This window comes from Anastrepha ludens, chromosome 2 (genome assembly GCF_028408465.1).
Source record: "Anastrepha ludens isolate Willacy chromosome 2, idAnaLude1.1, whole genome shotgun sequence".
NCBI lineage: Eukaryota > Metazoa > Arthropoda > Insecta > Diptera > Tephritidae > Anastrepha > Anastrepha ludens.
The window spans coordinates 26,254,861-26,277,726 of NC_071498.1; the positions used below are offsets into that span (position 1 = coordinate 26,254,861).

At 37.9% G+C, this 22,866-nt stretch overlaps 1 protein-coding gene across 1 annotated transcript in view; it reads left to right on the forward strand.

Moving 5' to 3' along the window:
• The first annotated feature begins 2,901 nt into the window (after nucleotides 1–2,901).
• The window catches only part of LOC128866072 (solute carrier family 22 member 13), a 33,526-nt gene continuing 13,561 nt past the window's right edge, over nucleotides 2,902–22,866 (forward strand). The window contains exon 1 of the mRNA XM_054106568.1: nucleotides 2,902–3,158. The gene's annotated coding sequence lies outside the window, so the exon portion shown is untranslated. The remainder of the gene's footprint in view (nucleotides 3,159–22,866) is intronic.

Sequence of the window (22,866 nt, forward strand, 5' to 3'; positions counted from 1 at the left end):
TGCCTATCTAGTGCAGATACATATGACTATCGGTCACAAAAAAAAAAGAATAATAATAAATAAAAAAGAACGCTGCTGATAAATTTATACAACTGCGAAATGTAATTAAGTATTGTAAAAATTTTCAATTTCAATTTTCTTAACATATTTCCGGTACTTGTGTTTTTGTTTTTGCCACTTGTCGTTCATCGTTCCTTGGCCAGATACTGCATATGAATATGTCCTTTTGTCATTTTTTAAATATTCATTTATAATTTATAATGTGCCTCTTTTATGAAATTGGGTCAAATATGATCAAGTGCTGCAAATGCCAAATATGGCACTAAAAATAATGAACTAACTAACTACTAATGTTAGGCACAAATAACTTTTTTATTTTTTGAAATATTTATTTTTCTCTTTTTGTAGGTTATAATTGAATTGTTGGAAATTTATTATGGAACCCTACAGTAAGACCACCAACAACGACTACAATACGCTATTCGTTTTACACAATTAGCCACACAAATTGATTTTTTAAATAATGTTTTGATGGCGGATGAAGCGCATTTCCATTTAAATGGTTATGTCAACAAACAAAACAGTAGATTGTGGGGCTCTGAAAATCCAATGGCAACACACCAACATCAGTTGCACCCATCTAAATGTACTGTTTGGTGCGGTGTTATGGCCACTAGAGTTATGGATCCATATTTCTTCGAAAATAAGGATGAAACGCCGGAATCGATTTCTGGAGCTTCTTACAGAACATTTTTGTTTAGTTATTTTTTTAGTTGTAAAAAGAAGTTACTACTTCCAAATTTCTTTGATTTATAAAATTAATTACTTAGAATATATAAAACTTTATTATTTTTAAAATAAATAAAAAATCATACACAACTTTACATATTGTCGTTTTTAATAAAAACAGGAAGCGATGCTCCGAGTTTTTATGGATGACAACAGTATTGTATTTTCACCCCGAATTTTTGCCAGAACGTCAGACAGTTAATAAAGACTATTATTTCGGCCTTATGGAATGTTTACCTGAAGCAATTCCCCATGTCGCACAGTGCCATCATTATCCGTAAACTTTTAACCAAGAGCGAAACAAATATCATCTAACAGCCATCGAATTCGCCCGGTATGGCTCCCTGCGTTTTTTTTCTGTTTAATCGAGTCATTCCAGAAATTACTCGAAATCTGGACAAAACGCTGGCATAGTTGCGTTGCAGTTGTTGGGAAGTACTTTGAAGATGATAATATCACTTTTGAGAAATATAATTTTATTTTGAAATTTCTGAGTAAATTCCTGGAACTTTTTCATCAGGGTGGTACGTGTGAAATGAGACATCGGAATTCTGCTGCCGGATCTCCGAGGACTTGGTCGCCGAAGTTACTCTGACAATTTGCTTCGTTTGGCCAAACATTGTAATCTATCATTCTTGGGTGTCCGTAGCACGCAATTCAGAAGACAATTCTGTTGGACATTCCAGAGAAAAAGGCAACATGCATACAGCGGGCTGATCAAATATAATATATTACATAAAATACAAGTGTATTTATTTACTTACCTGCATGCATACGTAAGTAGATAATTTAAAATTTTTATTTTCATGTATGCGAAGCTGCTAGTACGTGTCTCTCTCGAACGTTAAATTTGAGAGAAAACCGGTTCAAAAGCCATCACTGTGCGGATGCAGTATTTCAATAGTACGGAAGCGCTGAGAACGTTGAGTTTCCTGATGAAGAAGGAAAGAATGAAAAAGGAAAGAATGAAAAAGGAAAAAGGAAAAAATTAAAAAAGGAAAGAATGAAGGCTAATGAAAAAGAAAAGAAGCAGCTTCGTTGGCGGGGTCATGTCATCCGAATGAATACAAACGCTCCGGCTCTGAAAGTATTCGATGCAGCACGAGCTGCTGGTAGCAGACAAAGGCTACCTCTGCGTTGGAAAGATCAGGTGGAGAAGGACTTGGCTTCACTTGGTGTATCCAACTGGCGCCGGTTAGCAGAGAAAGAAACGACTGGCGACCTAGTTAAACTCGGCCAACGTCGCGTAAGCGGTTATCACGCCAATCAGGAAGAAGAAGAATAATAAGAATACATTATTCTTAAGTAAGCTAAATGTATGTTAGTCAGAACTTCGAACACAAAAAAATGTACTTCTCCCTTGCACAATTTATCTGCTCTGGGAATAGGGCATGCAGTTTCAGTGCCAGTAGGAATTTTCCGAAATCAATACAAATTTTGCTGGCAAATTTTACTCCAGTGTTCACTCGAATGCCCTGAGCATATGGAAGCGAAAAAATTAGTAAATGCTTATGATTTTAATTAAGCCGTGGCGGAAGGCGCGCATAATTTGTCGAAATAACCTCCAAATTCGCGCCAGCAAAAAACATGGAAATACACAAGGAAATTTATCAAATATCGCTAGGTCAAATTCATCAGACGCTCGTGCAGAAGAGAGCGGGACTAACTCAAACTAATGATGTATTCCAGTTCAATAGAAGCATAACTGCTCGAAGTCGGTCAATTGACCAGCGGTATAATTAGGAAGAGCCATCCCCAGAAGTGCGTAAACGCGAGCGGCGGAAGTGGAAACATCAAATGAACGGCTGCAGAGCTGTTCATTTATTTATGTATTTTGCGTATGCTTGTGATCTGGTTTTGAGCATTTTGAATTCAAGCATTTCGTTGGTGTGTGGCTGCGAATTTGCCGGCAGTATCACTGCATGCACGGACTAACCGAACCGGCCACATTTAATGCCGCTAGCCACTTACGCGCTCGCTTACTGACTTTCATTCATACCAACAAATTTGTGGTTGTGCTGTATTGCGTACCTATGTTTGTATGTATGTAGGTGTTTTAAGTTCTGTCGATCATTTGCGATCATTTCAATTGTTTCAGTTGCGCATCGGGCATTCAACTGGACGGACGCTTTAACGCTGGTAAATTAAGAGACAAAGAGAAATTATTATATAAGTTTAAAGAGCGAGTCGTGAAAGTTAAGATATTCGGGAACCACTGTGTGTACTTACTACCGACCTATAAAGCGTTTGTGAAACTGTGGCAGATTCAGTATTCGAATTTTTGAATTGCTGATGATCGTGAATTGTTGAAATCAAGAAAAAAAATATTTGCAATAAGCAACTACTAGTTGTTGCAGCATCCTGCGCAGGTAAAGAAATTGTTTCGTCTTTGTTTACGACATATATTTTTTTTTTCTTTTTTCAAAGCTAATTTGGAAAGGGCTGCAATTATTGTACAAACAGCTCGAAAGTGGAAAATTGCCAGTTGTAAACAAATGTTTACTGAGTTTCTCGCGAAAGCCTGACAAATAGTGGCTATTAATAAACGCGCAAAACACCTGTTTGAATTAAGCAACATTCGTGAACGCGCACACTGTGTGATAAAATTATATGAACATGTTTTCCTTTCTCTTCTGTCAAGTGTAGCCTCATTTGGATGTAAATTTCAGCGGAATGTCGTCAAGTTTGTGAACATAGCGGTTGAAAAATGACCCATTTTCCAGTTAACTTTGTATGTTCATATACGTTTAAGCTTTTACGCATAAAAGCTCTCAATCGTTTAATTTCATTTTCTCTATTCTAACATATTAATTAATATCTAAAGAGAGTTCTGACATGTCGATAATTTGATATTAGTTTCTAATTTTTCGTTGTAATTATAAGTATACATATATGAAGACATATCGATGTTTCCCCATGTTTCTTTTTAGAAATTGTTTTCGTTAGAAAGAGCAGATATTCTCATTGTTTAGGGTATTTATTTAGGGCTCGCTTTATAGTAGTCGGTTACACCGTCAAGCCAGTTTACTACGAAATGTTTGCGTATGTTTAGCTTAGAGAGAGTAGAGGCCAGCTTTTTCAAGAGCAGATGGAGAAACAGAAACACATATAATAGGCATTTCTTTCCTCCGCACTTTAGAGTCATCAGCTTTGGCTGATAAACCATCTTTCACCCGATCTTTGTTTGATTCCTTCCAGTTTTGTACTTTGAGTTTCCTCATGTCATCCTTCAATTCGTCAAGCGATCTTGATTTTGGTCTACCTTTTGCCTTCGTTGTAATTTTTTTTGTGCCAATTATTTTTCGTTGAACTCTCGTTGGGTCCATTCTCGTGACTTAGCCATCTGATTCTTAGGGCTTTGCTGAAGCGCACAACATTCTTCTCTTTTTTAATAGTTAGTCCAATTCATTGTTCCATCTTATACGCCATTCAGCGTAGTTGTCTTTTGCTGCACCGAGGTAGAGAGTAAAAATGAAATAAATAACTGGTGCTTACACTTCTGTTAGGTGTTTGGCCGAGGTCCTCCTCATATTTGTGGTGTGCATCTTGATGTTGTTCCATAAATGGAGGGGCCTACAGTTTTAAGCCGACTCCGGACGACAAAGGGTTTTTATGAGAAGATTTTTGATGGCAGAAATACACTTGGAGGGTTGCCATTGCCTGCAGAGGGGCGACCGCTATTAAAAAAAAAGTTTCTTTATTATTTGATGTTCATGCACGGAGATTCGAAGCTACGCTCTCCCGGATAGTAGTTACGCACCAACTCATTCGGCTACAGCGCACGAGTTAGAGAGTATTCTTTGAAAAAATCATTGTCTATTGTTGGAAATGTCAAAAATGCATGTACAGAATTTGAGAAACCTCGCTTCAGAAACATTTTTATTAATAAATATTACAACTAATTAAGGTAGCCTTAACGATACCTTCGCGAGAAGCGGCATTTAAAAAAATTTTTTTACGATTTTTTAGATACCTCGGCAAATCTTTCTCTGCTCAATACTCAATGCACAAATCTATTGTATTGGAGATTACTAAATCCAGTGGTAATCGCCCAGCTTATCAGATATACACGTCTGAAGTCATCCAGCTCACTAAGCAGAGCTTAGACATCAGCCCTCATATGGAGTTTATAAACATATTCCAGCTCAACTGTCTAGCTTCATAAATTGCATGAACAGCTAATGGAGTTATGTCCATTTATCCAACCAAAATTTGAAGCTCAGTGGCTCTATCCATCAATACAGGGAAACCTAAATACGATCGCTGAACTTTGCGTTTTGTGTCGCCTAGCGTTAACTCTGAGTAGTCGCATACCCAAGCAAAAGTGAATTCTGTGTCTAGTGTCAAAAAATCACACTTATTTCTCCAGAAATGTCTTTAGTTCTACCCTAGTACTTCCAGATTGAAACAGAGGAACCGTAAAGAGTACTGATATGCTTTGCTAATGCATACTGTAAATCTTAAAAAGCTGCCTACTACACGGATGGCCTTATTTTGTTTGTTTCTGCAGACCACTTCAGTTCCTAACGCGCTGTCAAACTCGGATTTGCCAACCGCCACGGCCAGACGTGTTTTGCACTAAATTACTTTATCTGAACCGAATTTGGCGTAACATTCACTGATAAGTGGGGCTATTTTCTGAGAAAGCTTTAAACTACTATTCAACTTGTAAATATTACTCTTCAGATGACGCCGTGTCGAAATATTCTATTTATGCGACGATTTGGCTCATATCCAAATCATAAATTGAAAAAAAAATGAACGTCAATTAAGGTATCATAGAATATGAAGTTTTGATAGTTTCGCAGATTATTTTGCCGTGAAATTCTTATATTTACAATGTGAAAGCCTAGAAAGCCTTGAAAGCACAAAGAACTGGAGATGAGCTACGCTCTTTCTATTCTTATAAGAAGCAGGTAAAGCAAAGCTTAAATGCTTCGCGGAAAATTCGAGAAACAAAAACGTACGCCAGGCATGGCTAGCATGTACAAAAATAATCGCATGAATATAAATGTTTCATAGAGTTTTAACCCTTTGGGACGGAGTCGTTCGACGGGCGAGCGTCGCTGAAGACGAGAGGTATTGGAGTGGCAGTAAAGAAGATAAATACGTTGAACGTTATAAAAACTAAAGCTCTATTTAACAGGCAAAAAAATTTTCATAAAATTCATTTCCACTTGACGAAGTTATACCGTCATCTTCCGTCGTCTTATCAGATTCAAAGTAATATTCGTCAGAACTGTCTCTGTCTAAAAAGCCTGCTGGTTCCTCTGGCAGTGAAATTCGTTCTGACTCTACCGTCGTCTCACATCGTAACTTTGCATTATAAGGCAGATAAGACTTCATCGCTAATGGCTCCTAATGTCATTGACTGAAAACGTGACTCTTTTACTATACCCATGCATATCTTATCGCTCACAATGACAGACGTCACGAGCCTTGCCGCTACGAACTCATTTGGGCGGCTATATGCCGACACGCATGCGGAACGGTAAAACGGCTTGGGCAGCTATTTGCCGTCACGCGTCGCCAAAGGGTTAAAGCAGACAATAGAAATAAAATAATGTTCACTTTCAAAAGTTATAATCAGCTTCTGTGATCACATTTGTATGTTCCACTCAAAGCTAAAGCTCACTCTACTCTCTCGATTTCGCTATTATAAAGTGTTTTATCAAGAAAACTTAAAGATTTTCGATTTAAAAAAAAAATTGGCTTTTGCTTTAAACGCGCTGCTTCAAGCCATATTTCTAAGACATGAAAATTAGAGTTAACGTTTTTACGAATTAGTTATACATACATATATACAAGGTGGCGCAAAATTGATCATCCAATTTTGTTCTTGAATAACTTTTTCACTAAGTAAAAAAAATTGATTGATGCATGAATGATGAAAACCTTAACGTTGACTTTTATGCGCTCCACTTCTTGTCTGTTTCTATGCTGCGGCTGTCAAGATCACAATTGTAAAATATGATTGACGTACTTCGCCATTTGCTAAAACTAAAATCTGTCGATAGGGTGATTAATTTTGCGCCACCTTGTATATATATTGTACATATGTATGCGATACTAGCCATTTCTGAAATGAAAAGAGAAAGATTTAATTTGCATCTACGAGTACGAAAAAATCAAATTTTATTTGTGTAATAACAAAAATCAGGAAGGCACTTGAATTTTCGAACAATGGAGCCTTCGTTTAGCACTTTAAGAAGCTTTAAGAAATTATTGCTACTGAGGCAGAGTTTCGTGTGATTAAAAATACACAAAATTACGTTAAGCAGAGCAAAAGAACTTTTATATACCAGTAATACCTATACTTAACCCGGGTTAGCCAAGAAAAGTTAAGACTGTCCAATGAAAGCTAAGAAGCTTTTGATAGATGCATTCTGTTGTTGTATTTTTTGAGGTGTTTGATTATTTCTATTGAAATAATACTAATTAGCGACTAGCGCCTGTGTAATAACACTGTTCTCGTGTATAGTCTTGTTGTTTTATTCATTTTTTGTTTTGATCTTTTTTTTGAGTCAGATACGTCAGTTTCGTGAGATCCTAGTATAGCAGCAAACTGTTTAGCTGAGATTTCGTTAATTTGCTTTTCTTACAGCAAAGCGAAAGAGCGAAGTCTTGCTCTAGTTAGAACTGGATATTCGCATAAATGTGGAGAAGACTTTCTTGCACCTTATACGCCCGACAGCTTCTGCAGATGGGTTTGAAAGGAAGGTTAAGTGTGGATGCATGATCCCTTACCTTACAGTAACTTGTAAGGGTTGCAGTGATAGGTGAGATCTTGAGCGAGATTATCCTAACAGGTACTCCGTCCTCTGGATATTGTACGATGGCCATGTTTTTCTTGTTATAGTGTATGTAGCTAATTGCTTCCACCATCTTTCTACTAAAGCATGGTAGTGTAAAGCAATGGATGTTTTTATTGTGTTGAGTGGTCTCGACCAATTCGTTGATACTGTTCCGCCAAAATCGCTTGGTCTGGTGTTAAAGAAGCTGTTGAGCCTATTTCTAATGACCTCTTTGTTATCGAAGGTAACGCCCTTCATATGGTTTGACAGGGAGTAGAAAATATGGTAATCGGTTGGTGCAAAGTCCGAAAAATACGGCGGATGCTGAAGGACCTCCCATTCGAGCTCTTGGGGTGCCGCTTTGACGACTTGGGCACCATGGGGCCAGGCGTTGTCGTGAAGGAATATGGTTTGACCATGTCGATCAGATCTTTTCAGTCGAATAGCCTCATTCACGTGGTGTAGCTAGGTAATGTAGACCAGGGCATTATTTTCGAGCAGTTCGCCATGCCCTCTCAGTCCCACCAAACACATACTCGTATCATGATCTTCTATGGATGAAAATCCGGCTTGACTCTTCGCTTTGAGAAGCTGATAAGCAATTTGAAGGCGAATTTCTTGTTTTTTTTTCGTTGAGCTCGCGAGCACAGGCGCTAAATTTTTTGATAAATCCTGTTGAATGAAGGTGACCGAGAATCGTGTTATGATCGCAGTTCATTTTTTTCGCCAATTCACCACTGGTTGGGCGACCGTGGCTATTTGAGACGTTCTTCATCGAATTCAGAAGGTCTTCCGCTGTGGGACGTGTCATCGATCTCGAAGTCGCCATTTTTGAACTTTGCAAACCATTTCCATGCTGTAGACATACATATGTATGTACATCACCCTAGCGATCAGCTAATAATGAAACAATTGAAACAAATATTGAAATGAAATAAATAACAAAAAAAAGTTGTATGTAGAGTGACGCAGTTTTCTGTCAATATAATTAACAACCTGCGTAACTATAATTAAACATCTGTTATTGAAAGAGTTAGTAAATATTTCTGGCATTCATTGGGATGAAAGAATAATAGCAATCAAGTGTTTTTCAGTAACTTGAGCATAATTTTGTATTTGAGAAAAGTTCAAAAATAGCTGCTTTGACTGTTTGAGAAAAAACGTTGTTTTTTACCAGCTTTCGTTTTTGTTTGTTTGAAAGATATTGTAGATTCTGACAAGTCACTATTACTTAAGTAACCATCTCTCAAAAATTCACTATGGGAATGAGACAGAGGGGGATGATGACACCACAGGGCATATTTTATGCAACTGCATTGCCTTGCCGGGGCACACACAAGACTGCACATCTTTGATCGAAATCAAATGGATCCAAATGAAATCAAGAATGTTTCTGTTATAGATATTCTGAAATTTGTCCGCAGGGTAATTTACTCAAAGAAATTTATTGACAGAATTTGGTTTTCCATCGATTCCCAAACTGAAGCAGGGAACATCTATGCTAAATGGAACCTCATGTAGTACATTTTAATAGCAGTAATGCCACTTAATTGCGGCCGCCGTAGCCGAATGGGTTGGTGCGTGATTACCATTCGGAATTCACAGAGAGAACGTTGGTTCGAATCTCGGTGAAAGCAAAATTAATAAAAACATTTTTCTAATAGCAGTCGCGCCTCGGCAGGCAATGGCAAACCTCCGAGTGTATTTCTGCCATGAAAAAGCTCCTCATAAAAATATCTGCCGTTCGGAGTCGGCTTGAAATTGTAGGTCCCTCCATTTGTGAAACAACATCAACAACGCACACCACGAATAGGAGGAGGAGGTCGGCCAAACACCCAATAAGGGTGTACGCGCCAGTTATATATGTATATATATATAATGCCAGTTAATGACTAGTATTAACTACGTCTAAAACAATACCATTAGGAGTACATTGGTTCGAATCTCCGTGCATGAAACAACAAAATGAAGAAACAGTTTTTTTAATAGCAGTCGCTCTCCGGCGGTAATGGCAAACTTCTGAGTGTGTTTCTGCTTCTCTTAAAAAATATTTATCATTCAGAGTCATCTTATAACTAGAACTTATTACGGGTACTAAAAATTATTATTATCAAGAGTAGAAATTCGAACTAGTCACGTTTTCGAATTCACTAGAAGCGCGCCACTCGACAACTAGTGGATTTCAACGCATGTACAATTATTAATGAGTGTATTAGAGTTAATTAAAAGTTTCATTTAAATTCATATTTTTAATTAATAATAATTAAAGTGAAAAAATATGTAGAAAAAAATGTTACACGTTCCAATTTCCCTTTTGCTGGTAAACAATCATGAATATTTATTTAATACCACTATACATTTTAATGAATGAATACGTGGAGTGTTTCGCACACATAATGAACATAATAGCCTATGCTAGTTGTTTTTCTTTTTTATCGAAAGCAAACGATAGCTCATTTGAATTGTTAGTATCGGCCAGCTGCGATTGTCTGGTATTTAAGTACATCGAAATACATAAATAAATTACTGGTGGCAGTAGAATTAACACAATTTGAACAAGTGAACAATAATCAAACAAATAAATAACCAATAAATCTGTTTGGACACTTAAATAAAGCCGCTGCTTAGTGAGGCAAATATATATGTACATAGAACCTACAACAAGAAAAAAATGTGGGAAAAGTAGGATAAACAGCTGTGGACAGGGAATAATAATAGTAACTTGTAATAAATAACTTTAAGCTGTAGTTAAATTCACATTTGTGCAAAGAAAAACGAATGTTCTCGTGTTATGCTTATTTAGTTTTGAAGCTTTTGCAAATGCGAGTATAAAAACTTAAATGTATTTTCCTCTCTGCACTCCACTGTGCAAGATTATTACTCACCTAAGGTAAAAAAGATAATTTTTAAAAAGGGAGAATTTGAAGCAGACTTCAACTGGCATAATACACATAGTGTTTCTAAAAGCGTGAACGAACAAGCCGCGAGTTTAACCCAAAAACATATTGTAAAGACGAAGAAGGTCAACTCCTAACGGAAAAAATAGAATTCTCGAAAGATAGGCAACATATTTCGATAACTCCTTAATATGCACATTACGAACATTGAATCCAAACACCCACAGTTAAAATTTTCAGAAATGATGAAACAGCTTAGCTTCCAGGCGTTCATGGCAGCAATTAAAGTTCGAAAAACAACAAATTCTGTGGTTTGTATGAGATCCCAACAGAGCTCTTCATACACATGAGCTATGAAATCCTCCATACCATATATCAGTGGTTTGCAAAATCTGGGACAAAGAACGCATGCCAAAGATGTGGGAAATTGGAATGATTTGCCCTCAACATAAAAAAGCGACCAGTTTTCTCCGCCGCGAACGAATATTCCTAATGTAAAGAACGTCGTTAGAGTTCAAAACGATCTGTCGCGAGAGTTCGCCACCCAGAACGGACTTCGGCAAAATGATGAACTCTCATGTGTTCTCTTAAATATTGCTATTGAAAAGGTTATCAGGGATCCAAGCGTAAACACAAAGGAAACTATTTTATTTAAATCGGTTCAGTTGCTAGATTACGCGGACGATATAGAAATTATTTCATCATTACTGCCTAATTTGAAAGCAGCCTTCGAAAATATAGAAAGTTCAGAAAATATGAGCTTAGAAATAAACGACGCCAAAAATGAAGCACTTTGTTCCGTTGGTAATAATCACAATTATGATTATCAGACTAAGATGTGCAGGTCACATATTACGGGCTAATACCGATTGCTCACCTCAACAAATACCCCTTGGAAAATGCCACAGAGTTAGAAAATGCTGAGCGGCGGGCTCAGATGAATTGACGGTGCTGATGAAGATGCAGGTTTTTGGGATTTCGGGCATCCTCCAGGCATGAAACTCAGACAATTGAGGACATGTGCTGCAGCAGGTGACGACACGACCAGTGTTGTCCAGCCAACAATGATGATGAAAGTAACAAAAAAACCCACGGAATAGTTAGAGTTTGTGCTTACACCGAGCTCCTCTTCCTATTTGTGCTTGATGTTGTTGCGCAAATGGAGGGTCCTATAGTGTTAAGGTGACTTTAAACGGCAGATGGTTTTCAAAGAAAAGCTTTTTCATAGCTGAAATACACTCGGAGGCTTGCCGAGAGGCGACCGCTATTAGAAAAAACTTTTTCTATTATTGGTGCTTCATGCATGCAAGATTCGAACCTCTGCACTTCCGAATGGTAGTAACATACCAACCATTCGGCTACGGCGGCCGCTTGGATACTGGATATACAGTCTGTAATAAAGAAAAGAAATCGGATTTATTGAGCGATAAGCAAAATTTTCAAAGTTTAAAAAAAGAATTCGACCGCCTCCACGCATTCTAATTCAATCAATAATTGTTACAAATGGAATCCAAGATATGTAAGGGTACACAGGCAACTTGTATAGGCATCACCGAAGCATGGAAAACTTGTCCCAGTACTGCCCTTACTTTCGTTTTGCACTTACTTCCCATCGACTTTTACGTTATTCCCAACGCTCAAGAGACATGGTGGTATTTTTAGGCAGTTAACACCGTATTTCTCTGAATTTCGTACAGATCTCTCTATTCTCAAACTGGGAGAGTCGGACCAGGACAACTTCTCCAAGTAGTCAGAATTGGAATGAGAGGAAAATCTGTACCGAGGCTGGTCCCTCTGTCTTCACTGACAACTAGTGCTTTTCAGGCAGAAGTCTTAGAGATCCTACAGGCATGCAGAATGCTTAGGGAACGCGGGAGCGAGGGAGATATAAAAATGGTTTCCGATAGTCAAACTGTGATCAAGGCTCGGCGACGCCATGGTGTATATCCCAAGTGGTCAACTCCTGTAAGGAAGAGATCAAATATCTTGGATGTTCAGGTAACATTTCAATGATCTGGGTTCCATAACATAGGAACGTAGAGGGCAATGAAATTGCTGATAAATTTACCAGGAAGGAGTCCACTGAATTGGTCTCCGAGGTCTCCCATCCAGTCATCGGAATCCCTGTGACTGTTGTTAAAGGGGAATTGCACCATTTATTTCTCAGGAAAGCGCAAAAGAGTTGGAACTCCATTTTTTAGTGCGCTATTTCGAAAACCATTGGGCCTCAGTAGGGGCCAGCAGGACGCAGAAAGTTCTGGGAACTTAACGCCACCAATTTCTAAACTCGTAGTTGTTTTTACTGGTCATTGGACGATCGGCACACACGCAAAAAAGCCATTTAATCCCCATTGCGGAGGCTGTGGGTGAGCTTTCAGAGAAGGAGACTGTTGGGCACTTTCTCTGTAAACCTCCGGGTTTGACTGCTAGACGATTAAGGTCACTGGGTGTTACTTTTTTCGGCAACGAGGGGCAGTGTTCCAACCTAAATCCCATCAACCTTCACCATTACATCAATAGCTCTAGTTGGCTGTAGATATTTAGTACTACTTGGAGAGTTTCAGGCTTGTACTTCAACCATTTCACCTACCTACCTCAAATATTATATATGTACTATAGCCCTAAAGGTATTTTATTGGCATTATATCAATACTAAACGCCAAACAAATTGTTATCCAACCAGTTGTATTTATGAAAATTGTTTATCTGACAGCCCAGTAGAGTCTTGCAATATATTCGCAAGGCTATGAAAAGTATGACCCCATTAAAATACAATCAACCACTTATCACTAGACGTCATTGACAGTTTTGACATTTCATTAGACGACGTAATGCTTGCCATATCTAATCTTAGAAATGGTAATAGTGTTTAGATCACGAAGGCTGTGCTCCCACATTTTTTAAGCTACATTTAGCATTCATATCAGTCTTTCATATCCGTGAAAGTTTTTAATTTTTGTCTGGCGAACTCTAAATTTTTGGATAGTTGGAAGTTATGTTCAATTATTCCTATCTATAAATCAGGTAATCGCAATATTATATGCATATACAGACCAATCGTAATGCAAAGAACCGTAAACTTATCGTCAAACATACATGTATTCAATTCAAATAGTATTGCTCAAAACTTCGTAAACTCGTTTAATTTGGTTTCATCTACATGTAATTAACACCGAATTAATATAGCAATAACGCTCACCGTCCAAATATCCCCAGAAGAGATTTTCATATACGCCCGTCCGTGTTTACATTATCAGTATATGGAATATTATATTTACGATACCCCGCAGAAAAGATATAGCGTTGAAAAAAGACCAGTAGGCATCATAAGCTATGTGTGGATTTCCCGAACCTTAAAATACAGTAACTTCGATTCAAAAGTAGCCGCTAATATGGGTATATAATTGATCTTTTACGGCAACCCGCAGAAAAGTTGTAGCGTTGACAAGAAGCTGCTCTTTGGAGGCCTACCAGTTCACCAACTACGACTGAATTTGCCGCACCTCAAATACCGAAATGTTTCTTTATAACGCAGCTGCCGAGACGAAAAACCAACGCATTCCCAAATATGACTTTTTAAGCAAAATCGCTATCGAATTTCAACAGCTCCAAAGCCCCAACGGATCACTACTCCGTCGAAGCGGATGGTCATTTCCTGTAATTTCTATGTTCTATGAACGAAAAAGCCAACCGATGAGATTTTATAGGATTGTTGGCGAGTTGATGCGTGAACTATCGTCTACAGGCGCAGCAACATTCTCGCTTGACCAAAATGAACATTCTTCACAAATTTGCCTTCACAAAACATGGATTTCTTTTTATTAAACTCGCAGTATTTCGGCTAAGCAGTACTTGCTTTGAAAGTAAGTTTCCGCTGTTCAAGTGAAAAAAGTATCAAATTTCGAGATTGCATATGATTTTGCACATATCTGTATATTCACGCCTATAAGTATGTTTGTGTGTTTGCGTGCATGTGCTGTACACCGGATAAAGCAACTATCCATCCATTAACGTCCCATTATGAGTGTCAACACAAGCCCCGCAATGCTCATTTCACTCATTTCAAATCGCACCAATCAGCTGTTTTATCAGCAATTCACACACCTTCCGCCGACCAATCGACCTATTGCAGCTTTACGCTCCAGGTGTGCTTGTGACCATTCATTGTTGTAAATGAACGAATACTTGTGGTTTTTCGAGTTTCGGCGTTTAGAAGGTATCACTAACTCATACACACAAACACCACCGACGCTGCTACTGTTCGTCTACTGAGACGCATACATTGATTTGGCTGTTTGTTTGGTTGTGGTTGTCTATCTTGATTGTGATTTTGCGCTATTGCTGAGCGACGCTATCTCGAAGATGTCATCTTTCCCATTCTTTACATTTGAGCTGTCGACTTTGGCAAGTCGATAGCGCGTGATCGTTGCACGCCAATCTCAAACGCGTTTCCATACAGAATTGACTTTCTTCTTGTCACGCTAATTTTATTTATTATTTTGTTTATTGTTTACTTTTATTCGATCACCTCGATTGCCATCTCTTTTGTTTTATTCACATGTGTATGTACCTATATGTGTATGGGTGTACGTTCATAAATAAGTGCATCAATTTACTGGGCAGCTTGTTAATATGTGCGTGTGCCAGTTGTTTGTGTAAACAATTAATCAAATGAAATCTTTAATAATAACTTCTCCGATCGACGACAGCAAAAACAGTTAAATTCTATTTATATACAAATATACGAGTGCACTCGCAATCGAGCTAATCGAACTGTGTGGTGCGAGCGCGAAATGCGGCAAGTTAACAAGCGGCACTTGGCAGCCTTTCCTTACAATTACACAGTGCAACAAAATAGGAATAGCAACATTTTTCAGTTCTGCTTATGAAAAAAAAACTATTAAGCAGATTTTCAAGTTATATAGGCCAAATTAAAGGTAAGCACATAAGCAACATTTCGAAAAAAAATGTATAAATATTTAACGCTTCGCGGCGCGGGCATTTCCACGGATATCTAATTGACATTTTCTCCAAACATAAAGTTCCACTTTCAATTTATTATGTTTGTTGCGCGTTTTCAATATTTTTGAAAATGAAATAGCAAAATTGAAAGAAAGAAAGAAAATTGCGATAATAAACTTTCATTTGTAAAGCTGCGGCTCTGCTCTGTATTTTTTTTTTTTTTTTTTGCTTTACAATGAAATGAGTTTTTTGTATTTTATGTTGGGAGCTGAAATAAAACAAAATAAATTAAATATCTGCATACTCTGTTTTCCCATTTCCGCGAAATTGTATGAAATATGCAAAAAGAGGTGTGAGTAACTGTATATTTTTACGTGATATGTAATTTTCCTTCAAAAGTAGTTCTAACCACACTATTCGATTGTTTTTATAATTGTTGCAGTTAAGCAGAACTAAAATGTTGTGGTTCTCTCACCGAGAATGTCGACGAGACGATTGAATTCCGCTGAAATATGTAATACTTTGGACGACTTCGAAAGTTCAGAGAATCAGAACTTCTCGAGTGATCACAACCTTGAAAATCCGAACTATAGGGAGGGCATGTAAAATTTGCTTTTTGAATCGGCTATAAAAAAAAACTAATCAATATTTTTTCAAACTTTTTTTTTTATTTTGAAGATTGAACATTGTCATTTTTGAATGAAAAATAATATCGTTCAAATGACTGCCATGACTGGCTTTACAGTAGGCCATTCGATCAACCCAATTTTTAAGCACATTTTCGATTGTTTGGGCTCCAATTTCATGAATGGCAACTTCGATTTCGTGTTTAAAGTATCAATCGTTTCTGGATGGTTCGCATAGCATTTGTCCTTAACGGCTCCCCACAAAAAATAATCCAACGGGCTTAAATCACAGCTCCGAGGCGGCCAATTGATATCGGAATTCAGAAACGGTAGCCAAAAGTTCGAGTGTAACTTTGGCAGTGTGACAAGTTGCACCGTCCTGTTGAAACCAAATGTCGTCCATGTCATCCTCTTCAATTTTTGGAAACAACTCGTTGAGCATATCACGGTAACGCTCGCCATTTACTGTAACCGCGGAAGAAGAAGAAGACTCACCACTTTGGAAATAGGTTTTCAATATTTTCCAATTTTGTTCAAGCGTATAGCGTCCCATTTCGTAAATGTCAAACCTTTAAGTAAATTATGAACGCATTTGAGATGTCATTTGTGTTACCATTCTCAAAAAAAAAAAGTGGTTCAAAAATCAAACGCTATATGGCCCACCCTGTTTGAGATAGATTTCTGCTTCCTTCTCTGTACTTCGTACAGATATCTCCATACACAAACTGAGCTTTCAGAATTGAGCTACGGCGATCCTTACAAGCAGGCTGGACTGGAAGGAGGGGAGAGTCTGCATGGGCATAGGTACGTCTGTTTTCATCGACGGATCCAAAAGGGAATCTGAGCCGGATACAGTAAACATAGTATGTCCTGGCGAGCCAGAGCTTGGTGCTTCTTCGAACGTTGTGGTTAGGCTAACAAGAAATATATATTACCAAGAAACAAAATTTTCCGTTAATATTTTGATAACTATTTTACCTCTTTTCTTGCTAAAATGCCTGGCCAATGAAAGGATTTTAAGTTTGGGAACTATAAACAGAAATCGGATTCCAAATTGCAAAATTCCTCGACCAAAAAACCTTAAAAAAGGTTTCACGCGGTTATTCAGTTGAATATGTGACTTCGATTGATGGTGTGAATATGCGTATGGATATGCCTGGGGGGACAACAAAGTTGTTTGCTTGGCTTCGACTTTGCAGAGCGAATTCCCAAAGACAAAGTTCAACGCTGCGACAGAGCGAATAAATGTCGTGTCCAGGTGGTTAGGCTATTCGCACTGCTCAATATAACTCATATAAGTGTGAAATTGATTTGATCGAGAGTATAATGCACCGACATAAAATAACATTACGAAGTAACATATGCAAATTCTTCTATTTTATCATTTACTTGATTTGGTTATTAGCAATTCTTGGCTTATATATAAGCGAATTCTCAATGCGTGGACATCAATGCCATAGCATAGCTGAGCTATCCCATAACATCTCAGAATTCCATATAAATGAGAACTGTAAACTTTGAAGTGGAATAAAGTTAAAAAAATTACTGCTACAAATATTTAGTAAGAAAGAGATTACAGTGCACTCGCGATAACTCGAACTAATTAAAACAGGCGCTGTTCGATTTATCGAATTTGTTCGACTTATCAATTGAGTGTGCTATGTTAAAAAAACAGTCATCGATATCGATTTTTCGATCGATTGTTGAAAATGGAAGCCAGTAGAAAATTTCTGTAGTATAGTTTCGTTATACGAATTACATTTTGGTCCATTGGCTGGATCAATGGTGTCACATTCGGCGGCATAAACATAGTTAAAATTAAACCATCCTCGGACTTTAATTCGATTTCGTTGGGATGTGATGGGGCATTATCAATTAGAAGAAGAGCCTTCTCAGGTAGTCCCCCATCTTTCAAATATTTTCTTACCTAAATATTAAAGCCATTTAACTTGGTTAAAAAAATTGTTTTAATGAATCTGGAATTTACCTGCGGCACGAACGAATTATGAAACCAGTCTTTGAAAATCGCCGAAGTCATCCAGGCTGATTTGGAATTTTTGTACTCCACCGGACAGTTAAAATTTTTGAAAACACGAGGATTTCTTGCTTTGTCAATAACGAGAAGTTTAAGCTTATGGTTGCCGGTAGCGTTAGTGCAAGCCATAAATTGCCTTATCTTTCTTTTTTATAAGACTTATGGTGGACTTGGCTACCCCATATTCCTTCGCTAGAGAAGTAACACTACGTCCACGTTTAATTTTGTTAAGGACTTCAGCCCTCTCTTTTAATGTTAAACACTTCAACCTTTTACGATCCATTACTCACGTGCACTGATATACTACAAATGACAAATTTAAAGCAATTTGGTCAATGCAAGATGTTGTTCCCAGAAAACTAACGGGATATTAACGCCGAAATATTCATATGGACAATACACTAGTATACATATAATTTATATACATATACTATTACATATGTATCTATGTACAAAATGTACATGTTTGAAAAGAATGTGTGTACAAATAAATTTGTTTTTTTGTTCGAGTTATAGCGCTTTTTTATTGTTCGAGTTACAAAGAAGTCAATAGGGGAAAAAATGTGTTCGAGTTAGCACGTCGTTCGACTTAGCGGCTATTCGAGTTACCGCGAGTGCACTGTAATTTTTTTTCTCATTTTGTTGCACAGTGTTGCCGGCGAACTTCACCGATAATTACAATCGTTCGCGCATTTGTCACAAGTGGATCGTTGGCGCTCTTCACTCGCCTACTTTGCAAATCGATTGCGTTTCAATGCCCCAATTGAATTCAATTAAAAATTTAATAAAATGCGCAAAACTTAACGGACAACCGTCATAACGTATGTGCATATGTAAGTACATAAATATGTACATATACATATATGGTACGTGCGTATGTACGTCCCTTTGTGTGTAGTAGGAATGAGAGTTTGATATTTCACGGAATTATTCATCCCTATCGCGGTTATCGACCTATCGACCGTCACTCAGTGAGCCTCTCGCTCTTAATCTCAGGTTTTCCACTTTTTATTGAAAGCGTGAAAAAATTCGTAATTTGACCATACGGTTGGACTCTCGATATAAACTACTTTGTAACCACAGGAGTAACCACATGCAAAATGCTGGACAAAACAAATGTGGCCAAATTTCGTTGAAAGAACACTTAAGTTGCAGTTTTGTTTTTAAGTAATTCATTTACTAAATACAAAAAAATGATTTGGGAGATAGAAATCTTTATAGATGGAAATCTTTAAGAGTAATATTGCCAACTATAGACCAATCTCAAAATTATCCACGGTTTCAAAATTATTTGAACTAAAGCTCGAAACCCATTATGGACATTAAACACTATTCTTCTTTCATACCTGTAACGTTACAACACGGGGTGAGTCAAAGCTTCCTACAAAATGCTTCTTCAAAATGACATTGAACACTAAATGATAGAAACTGTTTTTAATTTAATAGTGGTCAGCCCTCGACATGCAATGGTTAGCCTCCGGGGTCGTTTCTGCCATGAAAAATCTTCTCATAAGAAACCAGTTGCTGTTCGGAGGTGGCTTAAAACTGTAGGTCCCTCCATCAAGACGCACACTACAAATCGGAGGAGTAGCTCGACCAAATACGCAACAAAAAATGTAGTTTGCAATTATATATACATATACAGGGTGCGTATAGTACACATACGCACATGCGTATATGTGGCTATAACTACCCGAAATCATTATTTCTCTTTTGCCAATAAGACATACTCGTAGAAGACTACAGCTGGAGTCAAGAAATGCTGAGACATGCAAATATCGTCGCTATATGCGCAAAACACACAGATTCAGAAATCTATAATTTTCTTAAGTGCCCCGGCTCATTCATTCCTGAGATTCGCCGTGAACTGGAAGCATCAGACAACGATGCAGAATCGGCGAGGGGAGAGTCTGCATCGAACATAGGTACCTCTCTTTTCACCGACGGATCCAAGATGGAATCTGGAGTTGGAGCAGGGGTTTTCTCTAAAACAGCCAATATTTCAGTCACCTTTAAACTGCCGAAAACTAGTAATGTTTTTTAAGCAGAAATCTTCGCGATCCTGCAGGCATGCAAAATGCTTAGCGATCGCTATTAGGAGAGAGACATAAATATATTTTCCGATAGTCAAACTGCGATCAAGGCACTGGCGTCGCCATATTGTAGCACTCCCTTGGTCAACTTCTGTAAGGAGTAGATCAAACGTCGCGAATGTGCAGAAAACATTTATGTTATCTAGGTTCCAGGGGCATAGGAACATGGAGGGAAATGAAATTGCAGCTTGAGCTTGAGATGAGCTTGTCAGGAAGAGGTCGACAGAACCGCTTTCAGTTGTTCCTATCTCAGACATCGGTGCACCCTTGACCATTATTAAAGGGAAACTGCACATTTTCTTTCTTAAAAAAGCGAAAGCGCAAGACAAATAGAGTACAATCTTATCGTGCGCTATCTCAAAAACACTTTGTCCTCGACAGAAGCAGGGCACTTGGAGATCCCAAGCCATTAAATTAACAAACTCATAACGGTGGGCACCGGTCACTGGATAATCGGAACTCATGCGGAAAAGCTTGGACTTGCGTACAACCCCCATTGCAGAAGCTGTGAGGATCCGGCAGGGAAAGAGACTGTTGAACACTTTTTTTTTGCAAATGTCCGGTTCTGGCGGCTAGGCACATGAGGTTCCTTAGTGTGCCTTTCAAGGATAGCCTGAGGTAATTCTTCAGCCTAGATCCCGTTTCTCTCCTCCACTACATCAACAATACTACATAGATACCGGTAGATGGTTTTTCTTCCTTAAGGTTGTGAAATTTTTCGCAGATAGTGAGCTGCATTGTGGTATCAAATCGGCACTCTAGTGCTACTTGTAGTACCTACCTACCTACCTAGTCCTCACATATATTAGTAGATGCTAACATTGTGTTGATCTACTCAGAATCTGAAGAAACTCCTTCAGCAATCTGTATTAACCAAACATGACGTTCGTAGCTGACATTGAAAATGTGTGATGAAATAAGCGTAAAATATTTTAAAATTTTTATATATAGCGAAAAAAATTCCAACTTCGGTGCGAAAATAAAATATTTAACACCCAAAATAAATACTTCCATGCATCCAAAATTACTAAAATTGGCTTGGCGGTATGTGCATACCTCCCCACTTGAGAAGCCCTGATAAACCGTAGCATTTCTTGCGTCTATACAGATATATGTATGTATGTATGTATGTATGTATGTGCCGAAGTGCATGCGAATTTGTGTGTGTTGCTTTAGAGCTAATGCAATAATTGTTGCGTCCGATTTGAGCAAACCTCAATCAATGCGAATGATTTCAACAAGTGCTTATCAGATGAATTACAAAAACAATTTCGCTCATAAACACACCACAATTTATTTCCTTGCCTTTGTGGCTTGTACGTGTATACATATGTGTGCATGTATGTATGTAGGTATATATTTTATTGTGCTTTATGTTTTTTGTTCTTTGATTTTTATTCTTTATGCTATATTTTGGGAAACAGAATCAAAGGCAATCAAAATACTCGTGTGAAATTCCGGAACTCTTACTGGCTTCAAATACATATGCATATGCCTACATGCACACTGGACCGCACTTTTGTCGCTAATACACACATAGTACCTGTAGTACGCGAGGGCCCGTACAATTGCCGCCACTCTGTGCCAACTGTGTACTTTGCGATTGCTACTTACGTCAAAATGACAAAATATCGCCGCAGTGCATTTGGTTGTTTTTAATAAACTCTCCCCTTCCTTCTTCTTGTGCTTCTTCATCGTCGTCTGGTAATTGATATCCCATTCTTGAATTTCTTTGAAAACACACACTTTTCCGGTAAGCCCGCAGACGGAATTAGTCACCTTCGACTTAAACTCGAAAACCAGCACAGGATTTTTCTCATTCAATTTTAGTTGGTTATTGCTGTTGGACGGATTAGGACCGCGAGTGAACGAATAAGTGCCTGAGCTGCGAGATTGATTGTTTTGTGAATTGTGTCATAAGAATTTCCGACAAAATTGTATTATCATTCTAAGCAAGTGTGTGAGTGTTTATGAATTTGAAAAAACAAATTGTTTTAATGCAATATAATTTTAATACACTTTTTCTCCCACAAACCCTTAAAGGAGCCATCGGTATAAATTAAATTTTTTTTTTTTAATTTTTAGTTGTGAATGGTGAACTGGACTAAACTTCTACATTTTGTTTTTTTTTTCATTTTTTTAAATGATAATAATCAGAAAAGGGGTACTCTTTCTGTATATATTTGAACCCCTAAACTGAGTCCATATTTCAAAGGCCATGCGACCACAATTTCAGCAAATGCAACTAACTTGGGAAAGGAAATTCCTGATTAGCTTGTTAAGAAGTGGTCAACTGAATTGGTCTCTGAGGTCTCCTCCCGGTCATGGGCATTCCCCTGACTGTTGTTGCACAACTTATTTCTCAGGAAAGCGCAGAACAGATGGAACTCCAAATTTTTGGAACTCCATGCCATTAAATTTTCAAACTCGTAGCTGCACTTACCGGTTATTGGACGATAGGCTCACATGCAGAAAATCTAGGTTTACCATCAATTACAGAAGCTGTGGGAGCCTTTCAGAAAAAGTCACTGTTGAGCAGTTTCTCTCCAAAAGTCCGGATTTGTCTGCTAAGAGATTAAAGTCACTGGGTGCTCTTCTCTTCGACAGTCTGGGGCAGTGTTACAACCTAAATCCCATCAATCTTCTCCATTACATCAACAGCTCTGGTTG